Genomic DNA, 20,223 nt, shown 5'->3' with positions numbered 1-20,223 from the left:
TCATCGGCGTCGGGGGGCCGAACATAGGTACTTTGGAAGTTGTCTCTGAAGGTGTCCTCTAAGTCTTCCCACCTTCCAATAGAGTTTTCTCGGAGGCTGTTCAGCCAATGTCGTGCTTGTCCCTTAAGTTTTAGGGGGAGGTACTTGATGGCATGTAGGTCATCACCGCGGGCCATGTGGATATGGAGAAGAAAGTCTTCAATCCATACTGCGGGATCTATTGTGCCATCGTATGATTCAGTGTTCACGGGTTTAAACCCTTCTGGGAACTGGTGCTTCATTACCTCATCGGTGAAGCATAGGGGGTGTGCGGCTCCTCTGTATCGGGTGACATCACAACGCAGTTCGGATGGAGTCTGTATGCGGTTTTCGGCCTAGGTGAGGTTGTGTTTATCGCACCAGGCCTGATGGCCATCTTCTTGCATTGGTGCACATCCCCTTGATCCATAAATTGATCTGGTATAACCGGCTCTATTGTCCAGGTCCTATCACAGGTCATGCGTGTACCCTGCAGCTGCTGTTTCTCTGCCTCTAGGGCAAGGAGGCGCGGGTTGGTGTTCGGCTTGGGTTGCTGCTCTGTCCCTGCCATGAGGTGGTCGGTCAGGCCCGTCAGCCACATTATGTGATGTCGATATAGGCTCTGGGACTTCATCATCGAATTGGAAGAGCAACCTGCGCTTTGGGTAACTCTTAGTTGGGCGCTCGAGGCTGTATTCCTCAGCTACCAGGACATTCGTTCATCTGTCATTGAGTAAATCCTGATCGGCTTGAAGTTGCTGCCGCTTTTTCAGGCTTCTTGCTGTGGCTATTAGCCGGCGTTTAAAGTGCTCTTGTTCGAGGGGGTCCTCTGGTACATGAAGTCTTCGTCGCCTAGGCTCTCATCCTCTTCAGAGGTCGGTAGGTAGTTACTATCCTCCAAGCCCTCGTTCTCGATAGGATCATCGGGTTGACTTGCCCCTCTTCCCAATCATCATGTTCGGATGTTGGCTGGACGGGGACGTTCTCCGGGGTGTTATAGTCTCCAGTGCCGTTATTGCTGTCTTTTTTGTGACGTGATTTTGATCTGCGCCGCTGACGTCGATGCTTCGGAGGTGCTTCAGCAGGCCCATCCTCTAGATTCTTCCCATCATCAGTGTCATTCTCTTTGGGTGTGTCCACCATGTATATGTCATATGAGGAAGTGGTCGTCCAGCGTCCGGTAAATGGCGGGTTCTAGCTTTGCTCCTCTTCAGCATCTTCGTCCATACCGTCGATGTCTTCGGAGGCGTAATCTAGCATGTCGATTAAGTCATCGACAGTGGCTATAAAGTGGGTGGTGGGTGGGATGCAAAATTCCCTGCCCTCAGCCCCTGGTGTGGGCTGGGCATACTTTGACAGCGATCCTTCTGTAATGGTGAGGGTCGCATTAAGTCCAGGGCCTCTTTTAAGAGTGAGGTTTGGACAGGGAAGTGAGAGCCCGTGGAGCAGGGCAGCATAGGAGTTCCTCGGCCGAGCTCACGTAACATGAACCTCGAGACTTCGGATCTGGTGTTCGAGGATGAGTCCGGCTTTGTGTTGATAAAGGGAGCCTGGTATGACTCTGGGTCTTCCGGTGAAATGATCCCCTCCGTATCTCCGGTGTTGAGCTCTATGGCTGTGGAGAGTCCAGCGGGCTCTAAACTCCCGTCTTCGGACTCGGTGAGGTTTTTCGGATCTAATGCCGGAGCTGCGGTTGAGGCCACAAACCCTTGGAAGATCAAGTCTCCTTGGATATCAGCGACGTAGTTTAGGTTTCCGAAACAGATCTGATGACCAGAGGCGTAGCTGTCGATCTGCTCCAGATGGCCAACCGAATTGGCATGTAGTGCAAAGCCACCGAATACGAACATTTGGCCGGGGAGAAAAGCCTCCCTCGGGGCGGTATTGATATTAATGGAGGTAACAGGAGGCGGGGGACACGATGTATACCCGGGTTCGGGCCCTCTTAATGGAGGTAATATCCTACTTCCTGCTTGATTGACTTTGATGAGTATAGGGGTTACAAGAGTTGATCTACCTCGAGATCGTAATGGCTAAACCCTAGATGGCTAGCTTGTATAATTGTTCTTACCCTACGGACTAAACCCTCTGGTTTACATAGACACCGAAGTGATCTAGGGTTGTACAGAGTCGGTTTACAGAGAAAGGATGGTGCATGATCCAAACGCCAAGCTCGCTACCCACGCAAAGGAAAGTCCCATCCGGACATGGAGAAAGGTCTTTAATCCCATATCCTCACGACCCATTAGTCCGGCCCATATCACATAGCTCGGACGCCCGAGGACCCCGTAGTCCAGGACTCCATCAGCGTCCGCTTCTCTTCCCGCTGCAATACCTGGGGGAGGAGGAACAAGAAGGGGGGATTATGGGGCACTTATCTTTTTTCAATCTAAAATTTCTAGGTGTTTGCCAAACTTTAGTTCAAATTATGTAATCTCTTTTATCCATGTTTGTGCTCTATAAGATCTATACTTGTTGATCAGCATATTAATGAAAAACATGAACCTTGCCAGGTACTTGTGCATGTAATATGTCCATGCAGAGGTGAAATGCCTATATACATTCAAGTAAACAAGTTCTGCCGGGAGGCTATCTTGGCGGTGTCCTCAGTTTGTTGTCGTGGAGCCAGTCCTGCCGGGCACACACCATAAAGAGGAACCAGCCCCCTTCCTTTTCGCCATAGGCCACTACGACCATCCTGACCTAAACAACGTTCGATTCAAAGGATGGGAGCACCAAAGTATCAAAGGTGGCGACGCTTTCTTATGCACAAGTACCTACTTATAGAACACATATGGATAAGAGAAAGAACTTACCTATTTTGTCTTGCCGGGGATCGCAACATAGGCTTGTCTTCTCTTCTCCTTTTCGGGACCAAGTCCACAGCAAGAGCCTGCAGTTTGATGCAGATGAAAATGATGCCTCTTGCGATCTTGTCTACATGAGCATGCAATTCTCATGATATGCTTATGCATGCATGCAATTTGTTGGGGGCCCCCAGCGCTTCATTATTTCTCTGTTGCTCATGGTCTACGCCTGGCTTTGTACAAGGGGTTACATGCAACTGAGGCAAGGTCTGTACAAAAGGGTGGCTGCCGGACAGGGCCTGACAGCCGCACCTTACGGGTAAAGCTTGTGGAGATGCTCAATGTTCCATGAGTTTTGCAATTTAATGCTATCTCCGGTCTCCAGATGGACTGCACCAGGTCTGGTGACTCGTACTACCCGGTAAGGGCCATCCCACTTCGGCGTCAACTTGTTTGTACCCTTGGCGGACTGAACGCGCCTAAGGACAAGGTCGCCTTCCTGAAAACATCAGGCATGAACCCTACAGTTGTGATAGCAACGCATGGCTTGCTAGTAGCGTGTAGCACATATAGCAGCCCGGAGACGGTTCTCCTTGAGTAGCACATCGTCGTGACGCCGGTGCTGTTCCTGCACTAGTTCATCGTAGGCAAGCGCTCGAGGTGACCCATAAATGAGTTCCGTGGGGATAACTGCTTTTGCCCCATAGACCAGGGAGAAGAGAGTCTGCTCGGAAGCTCGATTTGGTGTCGTTCTGTGGGACCAAAGAATCACCGGCAGCTCGTCGATCCACCGCCTGCCACACTTCTACAGCTTATCAAATGTTCTCGTCTTGACTCCTCACAACACTTCAGTGTTTGCCCTCTCAGCTTGCCCGTTGCTCCCTGGGTGAGTAACAAAGGCAAATGAGATCTTGCTTCCGAGGGCATGAACATATTGCATGATGTCGCAACTCGTGAATTGGGTGCCATGGTCGGTGATGATCCAAGCAGGGACTCCGAAGCGACAGACCGATCCTTTCAAGAACTTGATAGTTGACTGAGCAGTCAGCTTTCTCATGGGCTCAACTTCTAGCCACTTTGCAAACTTGTCAATTGCGACAAATAAGAATTCAAAGCCTGCGGCAGCATGGGGGAAAGGGCCCAAGATGTTGAGCCCCCAGACCGAAAACAGCCATGACAAAGGGATTTTCTGAAGAGCTTGGGTAGGCACGTGGATATTCTTGGAATGGAACTAGCAGGCTTCACATTTGTGACCAACTCAACTACATCTTGGAGGGCTGTTGGCCAGTAAAATCCTTGCCGGAAGGCTTTTCCAACCAGAGCCCTTGATACGATGTGTGAGTCGCACATACCCTTATGTATTTCCGCCAACAGTTCCTTTCCTTCTTCCCGGCAAATGCACTTCAATTTCACACTGTCTGGCCTTCTTCTATATATCGTGTCATCCACGAACTGATACATACTGACCCTCCGGGCTACTCTTTCAGCTTCTTCTTGCTCTTCGGTAAGTTCTCCAGTTTGGAGGAAATGGACTATGTGTCGTGCCCAAGTTGGAGCCTGGGGCTCTGCAACGAGGACTAGTGGCACCTCCTCCTTCGTGGGAGTGCACTCTTCGACCGCGGGGACCAGTGGTCTGGCCAGAGGAGGTAGCTCAGCAATCAAAGGGGAGTTGTTCCCGCCAAGCTCTATGCCGGGATCCTCGAGAAGTTCTACCGGTAGATCCTGCCGGAGTTCAGTTTCCTCCTCTTTTTGGCCATTGTTGCCGAGGATACATAGGGCTGAGTCGGATGGAGAACAAAAGTCCCTGGTTCCACAGGGAGTTTTTGTGCAGCGCACTTTGACAGATGATTAGCAATGTTGTTTTCTGCATGGGATATGTGCTCTATTTGCAATCCGTCAAAGCGCTCCTCCAACTTTCTCACTTCCTCAACGTATGCCTCCATCAATGGACTTTGGTAATCCTTGTTCACTTGTCTCACCACGAGCTATGAATCTTTGCGGATGATCAGCTTCTCGATTCCCAGTTCTGTGGCAATCCTGAGCCTGGCAAGGAGCCCTTCATACTCTGCAGTATTGTTGGTACCCTTCTTCCGGCGGAAATGCATCTGGAGGATGTACTTAAGGTCCTCCCTAGTGGGAGAAACCAGAATCACGGCAGCCCCTGCACCTTGTAGGGAGAAGGCACCATCAAAATACATAATCCATTCTTGGTGCACTTCCTTGCCGGGAATAACTGTCTCCGGCACTTCTTCACCAGGGGTTGGCGTCCACTCTGCAATGAACTCCGCCAATGCTCTGCTCTGGATAGTTTATGTGCTCTCAAACTTCAAACCATTGCTGGATAACTCCAAGGCCCATTCCACTATCCTTCTGGTGGCTTCAGGGTTTCTGAGCATCCATTGCATAGTGAAGCGGGTGAGAATCGTGATCTCATGGACATGCAAATAGTGGTGCAGTTTCCTTGTGGCCATGATGAGGTCAAAAATCACCTTTTGCATGCTAGAGTACCTCAATCTAGACCCCTGCAATAGGGAGCTGACGAAGTACACTGGGCGCTGCACCACTTTCTTCCTTGCCGCAACCTTGGGGCTGTCTCCACTACCTTGCTCTTCTCTGTCTTGATCTGCATCTGACCTTGCCAAGGTGTGCTCACTTCCCTCTCCGGAGGGGACAATAGTCGTGGCTGCCGCTTCTTCCACTTCCCGATGTGCCACTAGTGCTGCGCTAACCACTTGATTAGTTGCCAACATGTACAGCAGCAACAATTATTGTGGTTTGGGAGTGACCGAAGTGGGCACAGTGGCCAAGTAGGCGATCAAATCTTGCAGTGCAGCGTCTTCCTCTGGAGTCCACTCCATGGTCCTACCTTCTTCAAGAGTTTGAAGAATGGCAAGGCACACTCGACGGACTGGGAAGAGAACCGGCTGAGCGCGACAACGCATCCAGTCAAACTCCTCACATCCTTAACTGTCTTGGGTGCTTGAATCTGCTCAATAGCCTTGATCTTGTCAGGGTTGGCCTCTATCCTACGGTGAGACACAAAGAAGCCAAGTAGCTTGCCAGAGGTAATGCCAAACACACACATCTTCAGGTTCAGCATCAGGTTGATCTTGCGCATATTAGCAAAGGTCTCTTCCAAATCTTGGATAAGGGTTGATCTTGTCGGCGTTCTGGGAACGGGGGTCCCCAGACTTGCCTGCCTGTGGCCTGCGGCATGGCTCAAGCAGTGGCCCAGTACGGCCTGTTTTCATCAACCCAAGCTCAAGACCCTCGCGAGGGGCCAAGCATCGCAGGGCGGACGATGCAAGGCTTCCTCAGGGGCGGCCTCATCAGGCAGGCTCGCAATGAGGCAGAGAGATCAAGGTAAGGAGTACCTCGCGAGGTGCTCGTGACGCAAGCCATGACGATCGAGACCAGGCGGGCACCAGCCGGTGCAGTGTCCTCGTTTCCTCTTTGGTGCAAAGGGAGCAAGCGCAGGTGCGGAGTACCGAGGCATCAAGAAAAGGTTACCATATGAGTGCAACGAGATGAAGACCAGCAGGACGGCAGGACGGAGGTCACCGTGGAGCCCAAGACGACGTCATCGCTAGTGCCTTTGGTAGTCGAAGACCAACTTTAGTCAGGATAACTTGTACTAGCTGTCCCCCTTCAAAATGGCCGTTGTTGGCACCCTTCCCGCTCAATATTTGGGAAGAGGACCAGGGCCCCTATAAATAGAGATAGCCACCACCGTAGAGAGGCGATCGAGATCGGATCCAGAGCTGATCGAATCCTTCCCAAGTAGAACACCACACCAGCTCAAGAACACCCATCGCGAAGCTGTTCTTCCTCTGTACTGTTCATCATTAGCCCTAGAGGCAATCCACCACACCACACACTCGATTAGGGTATTACACCACAACGGTGGCCCGAACCAGTATAAACCTTGTGTCCCTTGTGTTGTTCATCGTGTAGCTTAGATTCACGGCGAGGTTTTGGGACGTGGATCGGTAGGGAGAAGATCTTCGTGCGCACCCCAGAGTTCGAACCTTAAGGGTTTTGCCGGAACCCGATATCCGACATTTGGCGCGCTAGGTAGGGGTGCGCTGACATCCTCTTTTCGCAGTACCGCTTTCCATCATTTCGTCGCATCCATGGAGGATGCTCGCCAAGCTCTCACCAAGCGTCGGTCTTCTCTCGCTGCCCGCATCGCCCAGACGGCTCCCGTCAGTGGGCCTCCTCGCCGTTCTCCATTGCATGCCACCAACGCCGCCACCGGCCCGGCGGGGAAAGAGCAGCAAGCGTCGTTGTTGCATCCCTTGGTGCGGTGGGAAGCCACACCCCCACTCCATCGCTAACTCCACCTGGTTCGTCATCCCACACTCGTCGCGCTCCCACGGATGCGCAGGCCGCATTGCTCCTGGCACGTGAGCTCCTGCACTACCGCCCCATCGACGACCTCTACGAGGAGTGGCTCGCTCGCATCACCGAGCTCGTCAGCGCCGCAGGGGGCTCTCCTGCGTCGTCCCTCTCGCTGCCTCGCCCTCCTTCCTACATGGGCGATGCAGCTCAGGAGGCGTCCCCGCCACCTCCTCCCCAAAAAGGTGCCCTGGCTCCAAGGCGCGCGGCCCCTGGACAAGACCCACTGTGTCCAGCGCCCGCGCGACAAGGAAGGAGCTGCCAAGAAATCCCTCGGCCCCAAGAAGGCGCTCGTGTGCTCCCTGCTCCAGCACGTCAAGACCGCATCCCTACGCCAGCACGTCAAGACCCCGCGCTGCCCCTGGCGGCGGCGCGCGGGAATCTCCAAGAGCAAGCCCCGCGTCTGCAAAGGTCTCCGGTGGCCACCGCAGGCTGCCACGCCTTCACCACCAAGCTACGCAGTGTCACCTGGCCGGGCAAGTTCAAGCCAGATCTGCCTCCTCACTACGACGGCACTGCCGACCCTGTGGTGTTCCTGCAGCTCTACGAGCTGGGCATCGAGGCGTCCAATGGAGACGAAAAGGTCATGGCGAACTGGTTTCCCATGGCACTCAAGGATGGTGCCCGCACCTGGCTCCTGAACCTGCCTCCCGGCTCGATCACCTATTGGGACGAGATGCGTAGCCGCTTCATCGCCAACTTCTAGGGCACTCGCGACCGCCCTCCAGTCATGGGTGAACTGCGCCGCATCAAGCAGCAGCTGGGAGAGACCTTGCAGAAGTACATCCAGTGCTTCAACAACGCTTGCCTCAAGATTCCCAAGGTGACCGAGGAGGCCATCATCTCAGCATTCTCTGACAGTGTCCGCAAAGTCAAGATGAAGGAGGAGCTCACCATCCACGAGGATCTGTGCACATCCCTAGAGCTGTTCAACCTGGCGACCAAGTGCGCAAGAGCTGAGGAGGGGCGCCTCTCCCTCCTCGAGCTTCCAGCTGCTGACCCAGAAGAGAAGAAAGCCAAGGCCAAGGACGTGAAGCGCAAAGGAGCAGCCGTGCTCGTAGCAGAACCAGACACGAAGCACGGTAGGGACCAGCCGGAGTCGTCCAAGGGCAACCGATTCTGCGCCTACCACAACATCTACACCCACAACACCAACGAATGCCAGGAGCTTAGAGTCATTCGAGAAAGACGCATCGGTTGACGCCCCGAGCGCAATCACCGGGGCTACGGCCGAGGAGGAGGAAGAGGTGGAGGACAATGGGACGACGGAGGCCCTCGCCAAGAGTGGCATGACCGACCTCGCGAGGATTGCTGGCACGACCAGCCTCGCAAGGGGGCTTGGAGGGATCAGCCTCGCGAGGATCGCCCACAGGGCAATGAAGGACTTCCTCCTCTGCCACCACTGCCAAGAAGGAATGACGACCACCACCAGGACGAGGGGCTGGGGGCTTACAAGAGCCACGTGCTATCGCTTGCATCTTGGGCGGCGCCAAGGCCTCAGCCTCTCAGCGCATCTTCAAGCAGTTTGCTTGTGAGGTGAACGCAGTCCTCCCCAAGCTCAAGGCCACGCGCCCTCTCAAGTGGTCCACGTGCGCCAACACGTTCAGCTCAGTGGATTAGCTCAAGTGTGCAGCTATAGCTGGCGTCCTCCCAATGCTTTGTTCCCCAGTCATCAGCAATGTGCAAGTTACCAAGACCCTCATCGATGGCGGCGCAGGGCTCAACATTCTGTCCGTCGAGACGTTCAACAACCTCCAAGTGCCTTATGATCAACTCCAGCCATCCAAGCCTTTCTCAGGAGTCACTGACGGCTCCACCACTCCGATAGGGCAGGTTCGCCTCCCTGTCACTTTCGGACTATGCAAGAACTACCGTACCGAGCTCATCGACTTCGACATTGTCCACATTCTCCTGCCATACAATGCCATCCTCGGGTATCCAGCCCTGGCCAATTTCATGGCGGTAACTCACCATGGTTACAATGTCCTCAAGATACCGGGAAGCGGCGGAATCATCACAGTCCCCTGCGAAGAGAAGGATGTGGTGTGCTCTCTCGAGCATGCCTTCCAAGCTGCATCAGTCGAGGACCGAGACAGCAAGGGTGGCAAACCTCCCGAGGCAGTTCCCAAGAAGAAGAAGACATCACCCGGCTCAAAGCCTCAGGAGGTTGACATCTCCGGAGGCGCCGCTTCAGGATCTGTGCCCGTGCAAGGGGCGCCTCCCACGGTCGCATAGGAAGGCGTGCCCGGCGCCCTCCTCGGGCAAGGCTCAGGGGCTCTCTCCTGGAGGGCCTCAGACTTTGCCAAGATCATGAGGGAGGCGCTCGGGCACCACTTGGAGGCATGCTTTGTGGCACGTTTCCCTCAGGAAGGCATGGGGCAAGGAGGGCCCAACCCTCAGGAGTTCATCACCAAGGCCACTCAGGAGCTTCAAGAATCAAGAGTCATACGCAGTGATCTCCGCCTACCTGGCATAGCTCCCCATCTAGACGAGGATGGCGGGCTGCGTGTCTGCATCGACTACCCAGGGCTCAGCCGAGTCGCGTCTCAGGAGCGCTTCTGGCCCTCGCGCATGGGACGCTGCGAGGGTCCGCTGCACAGCTACGTTCGCATGCCTTTCGGCCTGCCGAACGCCACTGCTGCTCACTAGGGTTTTCTACGGAGCATTCCGGCAGATCAGGAGGCCAGACACCACGCGGTCCTGGCGGAGATGGAGATGGTCCTCGAGGAGCCGCCCGGACCTCCAGAGCCTCCCGAGGCTCAGGTCTCCGGTGGCTCGTAAGGATCGGCCTCTTCACCGCGCACCGTCAGCTACTTCAACACCCGCTCTACAATGGTATCAGGTGACATCTTTCGAGTTCATTTCAGCTGGGAGCACCCTCAGGGCTGCATTATTCCCAGGTCGCGTGCGTCTGTCCCTACGGCATGTATCCCTTTTGCTTATTTCTTCAGTTTACATTGCTGGGGGAGCCCCTCGATCTGCATCATCCCCAAGCCGCTCGGGCCTGACCCAGTGGCATGTATGCTTCCTGCAGTTATCTAAGCCAATTTGCCTTTCATGCTTAACCTGCCTATGATTATCATCTCCAGCCTACCGCGGCCCCTTTTTCTCCCTCATGCAAATCGCTTGCACGTTAAAAGGGGGCGCCTGGCTCTCCAGCCCTCAACCCCTGGCCTTGTCCACAGCATCGCGACCTGGCATACCAGCGGCGGTTGAGCTCGATCGAAGGCCGGGACCTAAGGACATAGAGCATTCATATCTAACCACCCTACAGGAACACGCAGCCGCCCAAGGCTCAAGATCACGCGCAACCCGCCTTGAGGTAGGGCCTCGTGAGTCCCGCGCTGGCTCACGAGTGCCCAGATACACCTTGTCTAGCCCTACCGTGCCAGCCACGTGTCAGGGCGGGGCTGTACACGCCACGGGGCTCCTCCCTGAGGGCCCCCCCTCCCATGTACCAGTGGAAGCACCATGCTCCGCGCTGGCTGACGAGACTGCTGAGGAGCGGCTATGCCCATACACATACGAAAGCGCTATGCTCCGCGCTGGTGATAAACAACTGAGGGCAGCCCACGGCTGTATCAACCTCAGGGAGCCCAGAGCTCAGTGTCTGGCCTCATCGCAACACCTCCCCTCGGGAGCGCCACGCGAGGGGGGTGGACATGGGGGATGTGCCCGGGTCACGCCCGAGCGCACGCCACCCAGCTAGGTCCCTCGGACCTGGTCCCTCCCCAAGCAGAGCAAAGGTATGAAGACCATTTGAGCGTCAAGGGGGACTCCTGAGCATCGCGACTCGGCAGCCTAACAGGTCACGTAGCCCCTCACTCCTTAGTTCCGCAAGGCTAACAGCGGTTGAGGTATGCGCGGGGCCGGGCCCTGCCGACGCAGAACTACAGATCTACTCCTACACCCCTCCCTATTTGTTGTTTGCACATCAAGGGGGAATCCTGAGCATCAGGCCTCAGGAGCCTAACTTGTCACGTAGCCCCTCCCTCCTTGGTCCCATCCTGGTGATCCGGTCGGGCCCTGCCAACGTAGAACACAAAGCAAATAGGAAGGAAACCACAAAATCTCGCAAATTCAGAAGCAAATATTACAAACCATAAATTGTCCTCGCGATACCAAACACAAGTTTAAATGCCTCCACGAGGCACGGTGCATGTTGCGGGAGTTGAAACAGGAAAGAAGCCGCAAGGAGATCACCCTTGAGCAGCGCCGTCATTCGCCAGGAGCCCCGCCTCCGTGGCGGAGTTGCGCTTGTCAGCTTCACCTCCCGAGGCCGCGGAACCAGTAGTACCTGCCTTGGGCATAGTGGCGAAGGCACGGAACTTTGCCAGCAGGGCTTCCGCTCGGCCCTTTACGACTTCAGTAGCAGTGACGTAGCGCTCGGCGTCCACAGGCTCCAGCAGATCGTCAAAGTTAGCGCCGGGGTCGCGAAGGTAGACGTGGCTGAGGACCCGAGTCAGCGCCACAGAAGAAAGGACGCGAGCTTCAACCTCGGCCATGGGACCGATGCCGGTCACGACCTCCTCAAGCGCTTCGACCAAGAAGGGAAGCAGCTTGGCAGGGCCATCCTTGGCTCCGGCCAGCAGCTTCTCCAGACCATCATCGTAAAGCAACTTCAGCGCCTTGCGAGATCTCTTCTCAAGATCCACGAAGGCCACGCGATCCTCGGCCAAGACCTTCTCCTTGGCGTCCAACTCGGCCCTCTCTGCCTTCAGCTTCTGCTCCAGAGTCTTCAGTCGGCTGCGATCAGCGGTCAGCTCGGCATCGCGGTCACCGATGGCGGCCTCCCGAGCCTCATCTCTTCCTCCCTTGCCTTGCGGTTGCGAGCCTCCTTGGCGAGCTCATCGCGCAGGTCCCGCAGCTCGTCCTCCAGCGCCTTGCAGTGGTCCTGGGCGATCGAGGCATCCTTCAGCGCTGCGTCACGAGCAGTCGCGGCCTGGGTGGCCGCTTGCTTTTCCTCCTCGGAAGCTGATGCAGCCTGTCTCAGCGCCGCTCGGACGGAGGTCTCGGAATGAACCCAACCAGAGATCAGCCCCAGGCGCCCGGCCATCAGGCGGGGGTTGGCACCCTAGTGGTCTTCTCGCGGCCGGCCTAGCTCAGCAGCGGCACGGTCCAAGATGGCGGAGGAGGCAGAGGAGTCAGGAACCAGTGGAGCAGGAAGAGGAGACGGCAGCGTGATCACGTCTTGGGAGATTGGAAGCTCCTAAGTCTTGGCAACCTCGGCAACCGCACCAAGTGTCGGCGGCTCCAGAGCCAGCGGGGCCACGGGGGCTGGCACCCCGCTAGGGCGCTCCTCCTGGCCTCGCGAGGATGACCGGGCAGGGGAGGTGCGAGATCCACTTCCTCTCCTTCCCATAGACGAAGGCGCGGCCAGAACGGGTGAGCTTGCCCCAAGAGGAGCCACCATGTCCCCCTTCAGCCTCTTCGCCGCAGGCGGCAGCCTACCCAAGTGATGGAGGACATCAAGCCCTGACAGCAAAAACAAGCGCAAAGCGGAGTTTAAGTACTTACTGGTCAATCGCAGCGTGTTCCGGCGGTCTCCTGCCGAGCTTAAAGCCCGTGAGCCTCTTGCGGGGCGCAGCCTCGGGAGGTCCAGAGGCAAAGGAGGGTGCACCAGAGGGGCTGGATCTAGCTTTGAGCAGTGTCGGGGCCGGAGTAGCCCCTCGGGAGATCAGCCCCGACCTGTCCTTCCTCAGGATCACGGGCGGGTCCTCTCCCCATCGCCTGCTGTCGGTCTCGTCGTTGTCCGGCAGGGTGCGGAGGATGTCGGCCCTGTGCCGGGGGAAAGTCTCCCCCGTCCCCTCAGTGGTCGCCTCTGAGTCGCACTCCTCTTCTTCCTCGTCTTCCTCCTCTCCTCTATGGGAATCATCGAAAGACAATTCCACCGGCGCCGCCGCCTCCTGGCCCTCAGGAGGCACCTCCGGCACCAGGCCGCTCCCATTGAAGGTCGGCATGGCTTCCGCCACTTGCTGCCGCTCTTCGTAAAGAAACAAGCAGACAGGAGAGCCCTCCAGTCCTTCCACGTCCTCTCCAACCAGGAAGTGGAGAGCTGCGGTCAGATCCTCATCAGCCAGGGCCTCCGAGTTTAGGCGGAGATCGTCATCCGCATCTCCAAGCCTCCACAACGGGCGCGAGTGCGCCTGAAGTGGAGCCACCCACTGCGCTAGGAACTCCCTCAGGAGCGTGGCCCCTGTCAGCTTCGCCGCCTTCATGTTGCCCAGCCTCAGGTCGGCGTTCATCTTCTCCAGCACCAGCTTCGCCCATCGGTCATCAAGCTTTGCGCGAGACCACGCCTCATCAGCCTGGGGCTGCTCCGTGGGCAGCACCAACCGAGAGTGGGTGCATCTGGCGTCCATCATGATCCACTTACTCCAAAAGCCATCAAACCTCTTCCCGGCCTTCGAGATCACGTTGGCTTTGGAGTACGTGACAAAGCCAGTGCACGCCAAGGTATGGCTGCCAGTGACCCAGAGGGAGAAGAAGTGGCGCAGCAAGGCCACGGAAGGCATCAGCCCGACGTGCGCCTCGCAATAGTAGGTAAAAATCGACAGAAGAGGAACGGAGTTGGGATGGAGATGAAGGGCCTGTAACCTGTAATGGTGGAGGACGGCGTAGAAGAACTCGGAGAAGGGAGGCACCAGGCCGACGATGACGGTGCTCATGAAGAAGGGGTAAAAGGTGCTCCCTTTAGCCTCCAGCGTGGCGGAGCCGGATCGGAGCACAGTCTCCCCCATCTCGTTGCCTTGTGCCGCCGTCATCAGGCGCGTAGAGGCGAGATTCTTCTCCATCATGTTTGGGGGATCCAGGGCCGGGAGTACCAAGCCAGTGGAGCCTCGGCCGCAGCCTTGCGGGGCGCCATCGCTCGCTGGAGGAGGAAGAATGAGGCAGATCTGGAGATTTCGGAAGCAAGAGAGCAAGAGCAAGAAAAGGGGATCTGAAGCAAGGCGAATGAGAGCAATGAAGGTAAGCCTAACCCAGGCCAGCCTTTTGTCAGTCAGGCAGTTGTTGAGGCAGCATGGGGAAGCGAAGACGCCCACGTCCAATCAATCGCCACGCGGCGACCAAGGACGCAGGCTGTTGGGGCCCGCGGCGCTCCGCACTTGCCCTTTGGCTTTGCTGCTAAGCCAAGTCCGAGCGCACCTTGGGCCCGGGGGCTACTGTCGGTGTTCTGGGAACGGGGGTCCCCAGACTTGCCTGCCTGCGGCCTGCGGCGTGGCTCAAAGAAGTGGTCCAGTACGGCCTGTCTTCATCAACCCAAGCTCAAGACCCTCGTGAGGGTCCAAGCCTCGCGGGGTGGACGATGCAAGGCTTCCTCAAGGGCGGCCTCACCAGGCAGGCTCGCGAGGAGGCAGAGAGATCAAGGCAAGGAGTACCTCGTGAGGTGCTCGTGATGCAAGCCATGACGATCGAGACCAGGCAGGCGCCAGCCGGTGCAGTGTCCTCATTTCCTCTTTGGTGCAAAGGGAGCAAGAGCAGGCGCGGAGTGCCGAGGCATCAAGCAAAGGTTACCATATCGGTGCAAGGAGACCAAGACCAGCAGGGCGGCAGGACGGAGGTCACCGTGGAGCCCAAGACGGCGTCATCTCCAGTGCCTTTGGCAGTCGAAGACCAACTTTAGTCAGGATAACTTGTACTAGCTGTCCCCCTTCAAAATGGCCGTTGTTGGCTCCCTTCCCGCTCAATATTTGGGAAGAGGACCAGGGCCCTATAAATAGAGATATCCACCACCGTAGAGAGGGGATCGAGATCGGATCCAGAGCTGATCGAATCCTTCCCAAGTAGAACACCACACCAGCTCAAGAACACCCCTCGCAGGGCTGTTCTTCCTCTGTACTGTTCATCACCAGCCCCAGAGGCAATCCACCACACCACACACTGGATTAGGGTATTACACCACAACGGTGGCCCGAACCAGTATAAACCTTGTGTCCCTTGTGTTGTTCATCGTGTAGCTTAGATTCACAGTGAGGTTTTGGGACGTGGATCGGTACGGAGAAGATCTTCGTGCGCACCCCAGAGTTCGAACCTTAAGGGTTTGCCGGAACCCAATATCCGACAGATCTGTCCTTGGTCTTGACCACAATATCATCCATATAAGCTTCAACATTTCTGTGCAGCTGTGACTCAAAACCAATCTGGACTGCCCTTGCGAAGGTGGATCCGGCGCTCTTCAATGCGAAGGGCATACGTATGAAGCAGTAAGTGCCACATGGAGTTATGAATGATGTCTTCTCTTCGTCTTCCCTGGACATAAAGATCTGATGGTACCTAGAGTAGGCATCCAGAAAAGAAAGCAGGTCGCACCTGGAGGTGGAATCCACAATCGGATCGATGCGCGACAAGGGAAATGGGGGTCCTTCAGGCAGGCCTTGTTCAGATCAGTGAAATCTATGCACAACCTCCATTTCCCATTAGCCTTGCGCACTACCACTGCATTTGGTAACCACGTTGGATGCAGTACTCCTCTGACCAGACCAGCTGCCTGAAGTTTCTTAATTTCCTCGGCAATGAACTATTGACGTTCCAAAGCTTGCTTTTGGACCTTCTGCTTGATGTGTCTGGCATGTGGGAAGACAACAAGGTGGTGCTTGATTACCTCCCTAGGAACACCAGGGATGTTAGATGGTTTCCATGCAAACGCATCGACATTCGCCCACAGGAAGGCAACGAGCGCACTTTCCTATTTGTCATCAAGGGTGGCACTGATAGTAAAGGTACCATCAGCTCCAACCAGCCCTATCGGGACCCTCTTCACAGCAGGCGCATCAGCTTTGGATTTCTTGCTATTGGAATTCTCCGGAAAGTCATCAACAGGCGCAGCGCACTCTGAAGAGGCACGCTTCCCAGATTCCTCATAGGAGCCCTTGCTAGCTTTCTTCTTTTTCTTGCTTTCCTTGGTGATAATAGTGGCTTCCGCCGCCTCTGCCGCAATTGCGTCCTGGTACATCTTGTCCACGCAAATGATTGTGTCCTTCTTGTCTAATGGAATGGAAATGACGCCTACCGGCCCTGGCATCTTCAAAGTGTTGTAGGCATAGTGGGATGCCGCCATGAAATTTGCCAGGGTTGGGCGACCAAGGATTCCATTGTACAGCAGGGGGAGGTCGACCACATCAAACACAATCTTGTCAGTCTGGTAATTCAACTCTTCCCCGAATGTCACTGGCAACGTGATCTTCCATTTAGGACAACTCCTGCTAGGGTTGACTCCTTGAAACATGCCAGTAACCCCAAGATCTTCTTCTTCTATCTGAAGTTTGCTGATGACCTTCGGAGAAATCAAATTCAACCTGTCCCCGCCATCAACCAACATCTTTGTCACCTTGAGGTTGCGAATTGTTGGTGAGACCAACAACGGCACGCACCCTACCTTAGTAGTGCGGTCAGGGTGGTCCTCTTCGTCGAAGATGATGGGCGTGCGGGGCCACTTGAGCGGCCTCCAAGAATCTACCCATGGCTCCACGGCATTGACTTCAAGTGCCCACTGTTTAAGTTGGCGGTGAGAGGAGTGTAGAGATGCACCTACGTCAATGCATAGGGCGTTAGTGGCTTTCTGGAATTCCTGCTCGCTGGTTTCCTCTTCATATCCTCCATCACTCTCATTATTGCAGTCCTCCTTCTCATTACCCCTCACGGGTTTCCCTTGGTTTCAAGGAGCCTTGCCGGGGTGGCCTGCTTCGCCGCCCCGGCCCTTCCCGCCAACGCCATTCTGACCTCTTTCCTTATCATGCTTCTCATATTCAACCCTCTAGTTCTTGGCGAGCTGCTCAACCGGATGACACTCCTGGAGATCGTGGCCCTTGGTCTGGTGGATTTTGCAGTACGGGCCATCACCTTTCCCGACCTTTTTGGCAGCCGAGGCCTCCAGGCAATCAGTGCATGCACCAACTTCCTTGTCGAGTACCTTAGTCTTGGCCATCTTGCCGGTATTAGGTGTGCCCGATCCCTCGACGGTCATCACTACCTTTTATTGCGCTTCTTGTTATTCTTCTTCTGACTGGTGGCCTCGTCATCACCCTCTGAGTTGACATCGACGCCATCCTCTTCTTCGGCGAGCTGACTCCCCTCCTCCACCCGAGCACACTTATCCACTAGAGTGTAAAGCTCCTTCACTGTCTTGGAAAATCGAACGTTCATTTTGGGATGTATCCGTCAATCGCGCATGTTGGACTGGAACGTAGCTATCATATCTACCGGGTGGATATCTGGAATATTTCTGTGGACTCGGCTAAACCTCTGCATGTACTTGCACAGAGTCTCTCCTTCTTTCTGTGGGAAAAGCTGCAAGTCGCTGGGTCACCCTCGCTCTTGATGGCCACTCGTGAAGGCGCCAATGAACTCGTGGCATAGCTCAGCCCAGGTTGATATGGAGTTCTCCGGCAGGTGCATCAGCCAAGACCTCACATTTGGCTTGAGTGCCAAAGGGAAGTAATTGGCGAACACCTTCTCATATCTTCCCCCGACAAATTGAACAGCGATGGTGTAGATGCTCAGGAACTCTGCCGGGTTTAGCCTCCCATCGTACTTCTCTGGTATCTCTGGCTTGAACGTGCAGGAACACGACAAACGAACTTGCCATAGCTCTTGGGTGAAGGCAGGGCACCCAATCTCGAAAAGTAGGTAACCGCCCTGCCAAGCGCACGCTTGTCGAGGTTGGGGCCAATGCACCCATCGGACTGGCGGAGGGTGTCACGGCGTTGCTCGATGGTGACGCATGTGCCTTCCCTCTGCTTGTCCTCCGGGGCCCACCATTGGCCTTGACGCGCTCGAGGGTCGGACGAGGCCATCGAGATGTCGTCAGATTCTTTGTTGCGTGGCTCCCGTGCTGGATGCCACAGAGGGGACTGCACCATGGGGGTGGCTCCTTGTGTACGGCCAGTAGCGGGGCCATTGTCGTTGCCAGGGGAGGCTATGGCGGGCTAGCTCGCTGTGATCCTCCTGCCTCGACGAAACCAATCAGGCTTTGGATGGTGGCTCGCCACTCATCCATCTGATCGACTACCGGCGGAAATCTTAACAACAGTTAGGCTTGCGCCATGGCCTACAAGGCGGTGCTTAGCATGGGTGATGATGATGTAGATCGCAACGTCGCCAGGCTCCTGATGGTGTCGGTAGCGACCGCGCCATGCTCTCGTCGTTGGGAGTCAGCCACTTGGATGGCGTGGTGACGAGGTGGAGGCGCTTCAGGACCGGCGGCTCCATTGGGCACAATGGCTGGCTTAGCTCGCTCCGGGGGTGGCGCATGCCTTGTAGTCACACTCGCAGCGGGAGCGGTCGGAGAGCTGCGACTCGCCCTAGAACGAGCGCCGCTGCTGAGACTGTGCCCTTCGGCTGAGTGGATGGGTGCAGATGCAATAATCTCTCCACCCGTACCATGTGGAGCGTCGCTGCTGGCGTGCTGTTGACGCTGTCCTTCCTCGGTGTCTCCTGCTCCTGTTTCGGCCGCAGGGAAGTGATGACCCACAAGTATATGGGGTCAATTGTAGCCTTTTTGATAAGTAAGATTGTCGAACCCAACGAGGAGCAGAAGGAAATGACAAGTGATTTTCAGCAAGGTAATGTCTGCAAGTGCTAAAATTGTAAGTAGCAGATAGTTTGATAGCAAGATAATTTGTAACGAGCAAGTAACGATAGTAGTAGAAAAAGTGCGGCAAGGTAGCCCAATACTTTTGAGGCAAAGGACAAGCAAAAATGGTTTCTTATGATAAGAAAAGTGTTCTTGAGGGTACATGGGAATTTCGTCTAGTCACTTTCATCATGTTGGCTTAATTCGTGTTCGGTACTTTGATAAGTTGATATATGGGTGCGCTTAGGTGCTATTCTTAGTTGAAAAAACATTCTATTTATGATTAACCCGCTCGTAAGCATCCGCAACTACAAGAAAAGTATTAAGAATAAATTCTAATCATAGCATTAAACTTTTGGATCCAATTGGTCCCTTACGGAATAGCGCATAAACTGGGGTTTAAGCTTCTGTCACTCTCGTAACCCAGCATCTAATAAATACTCCACAATGCATTCCCTTAGGACCAAATATGGTGAAGTGTCATGTAGTCGACGTTCACATGACACCACTAAGAGAATGGCAACATACATATCATCAAAATATCAAACACATATCAAGTTCACATGATTACTTGCAACAAGATTTCTCCCGTGACCTCAAAGAACGAAAGTAACTACTCACAAATGATAAACATGTTCAAGATTAGAGGGGTATTAAATAGCATAATGGATCTGAACATATAATCTTCCACCAAATAAACCACATAGTAATCAACTACAAGATGTAATCAACACTACTAGTCACCCACAAGCACCAATCTATAGTTTTGATACAAAGATTGAACACAGAGATGTACAAGGGTTTGAGAGGAGTTGGTGATGTGAAGATGTTGATGAAGATAGCCCTCCCAAGATGGGAGAGTTGTTGGGGATGATGATAACGATAATTTCCCCCTCCAGGAGGGAAGTTCCCCTGGCAGAATCGCTCCGCCGGAGGACAAAAGTGCTCCTGCCCAAGTTTCGCCTCGAGGTGGCGACGCTTCATCCCGAATGTCCTCATCTGATTTTTTCTAGGTCAAAATTACTTATATACCAGAAGATGGGCACCGGAGGTGGGCCGAGGAGGGCAGCACCCACCAGGGCGCGCCTGGGCCTCCTCTGGTACTTATTTGCTCCAATATTTACTAAATATTCCATAAAAAATCCTCGGGAAGTTTTAGCTGATTTGGAGTTGTGCAGAATAGGTAGCTTGATGTAGCTTTTTTAGGTCCAGATTTCCAACTATCAGAATTGTCCCCATTGGTGCATACCTTGCATATTCTGAGGGAAAAGGCATTAGAATTACTCCAAAAAGCATTATTATACAATAAAACAACATAAATAACAGTAGAAAAACATGATGCAAAATGGATGTATCAACTCCCCCAAGCTTAGACCTTGCTTGTCTTCAAGTGAAAACCGAAATCGAAAAACATGTCCACATGCTTAG

At 54.7% G+C, this 20,223-nt stretch overlaps 1 pseudogene; it reads right to left on the bottom strand.

Annotated features, from left to right (window-relative positions):
* LOC123090075 (uncharacterized) overlaps positions 1–12,279 on the bottom strand; it is a 51,530-nt pseudogene extending 39,251 nt beyond the window's left edge.
* Positions 12,280–20,223: the final 7,944 nt, after the last annotated feature.

The sequence above is a fragment of the Triticum aestivum genome, chromosome 4B (genome assembly GCF_018294505.1).
Source record: "Triticum aestivum cultivar Chinese Spring chromosome 4B, IWGSC CS RefSeq v2.1, whole genome shotgun sequence".
NCBI lineage: Eukaryota > Viridiplantae > Streptophyta > Magnoliopsida > Poales > Poaceae > Triticum > Triticum aestivum.
The sequence above is the reverse complement of the archived record's forward strand: the minus strand, read 5'-3'. Positions and strand labels throughout refer to the sequence as shown.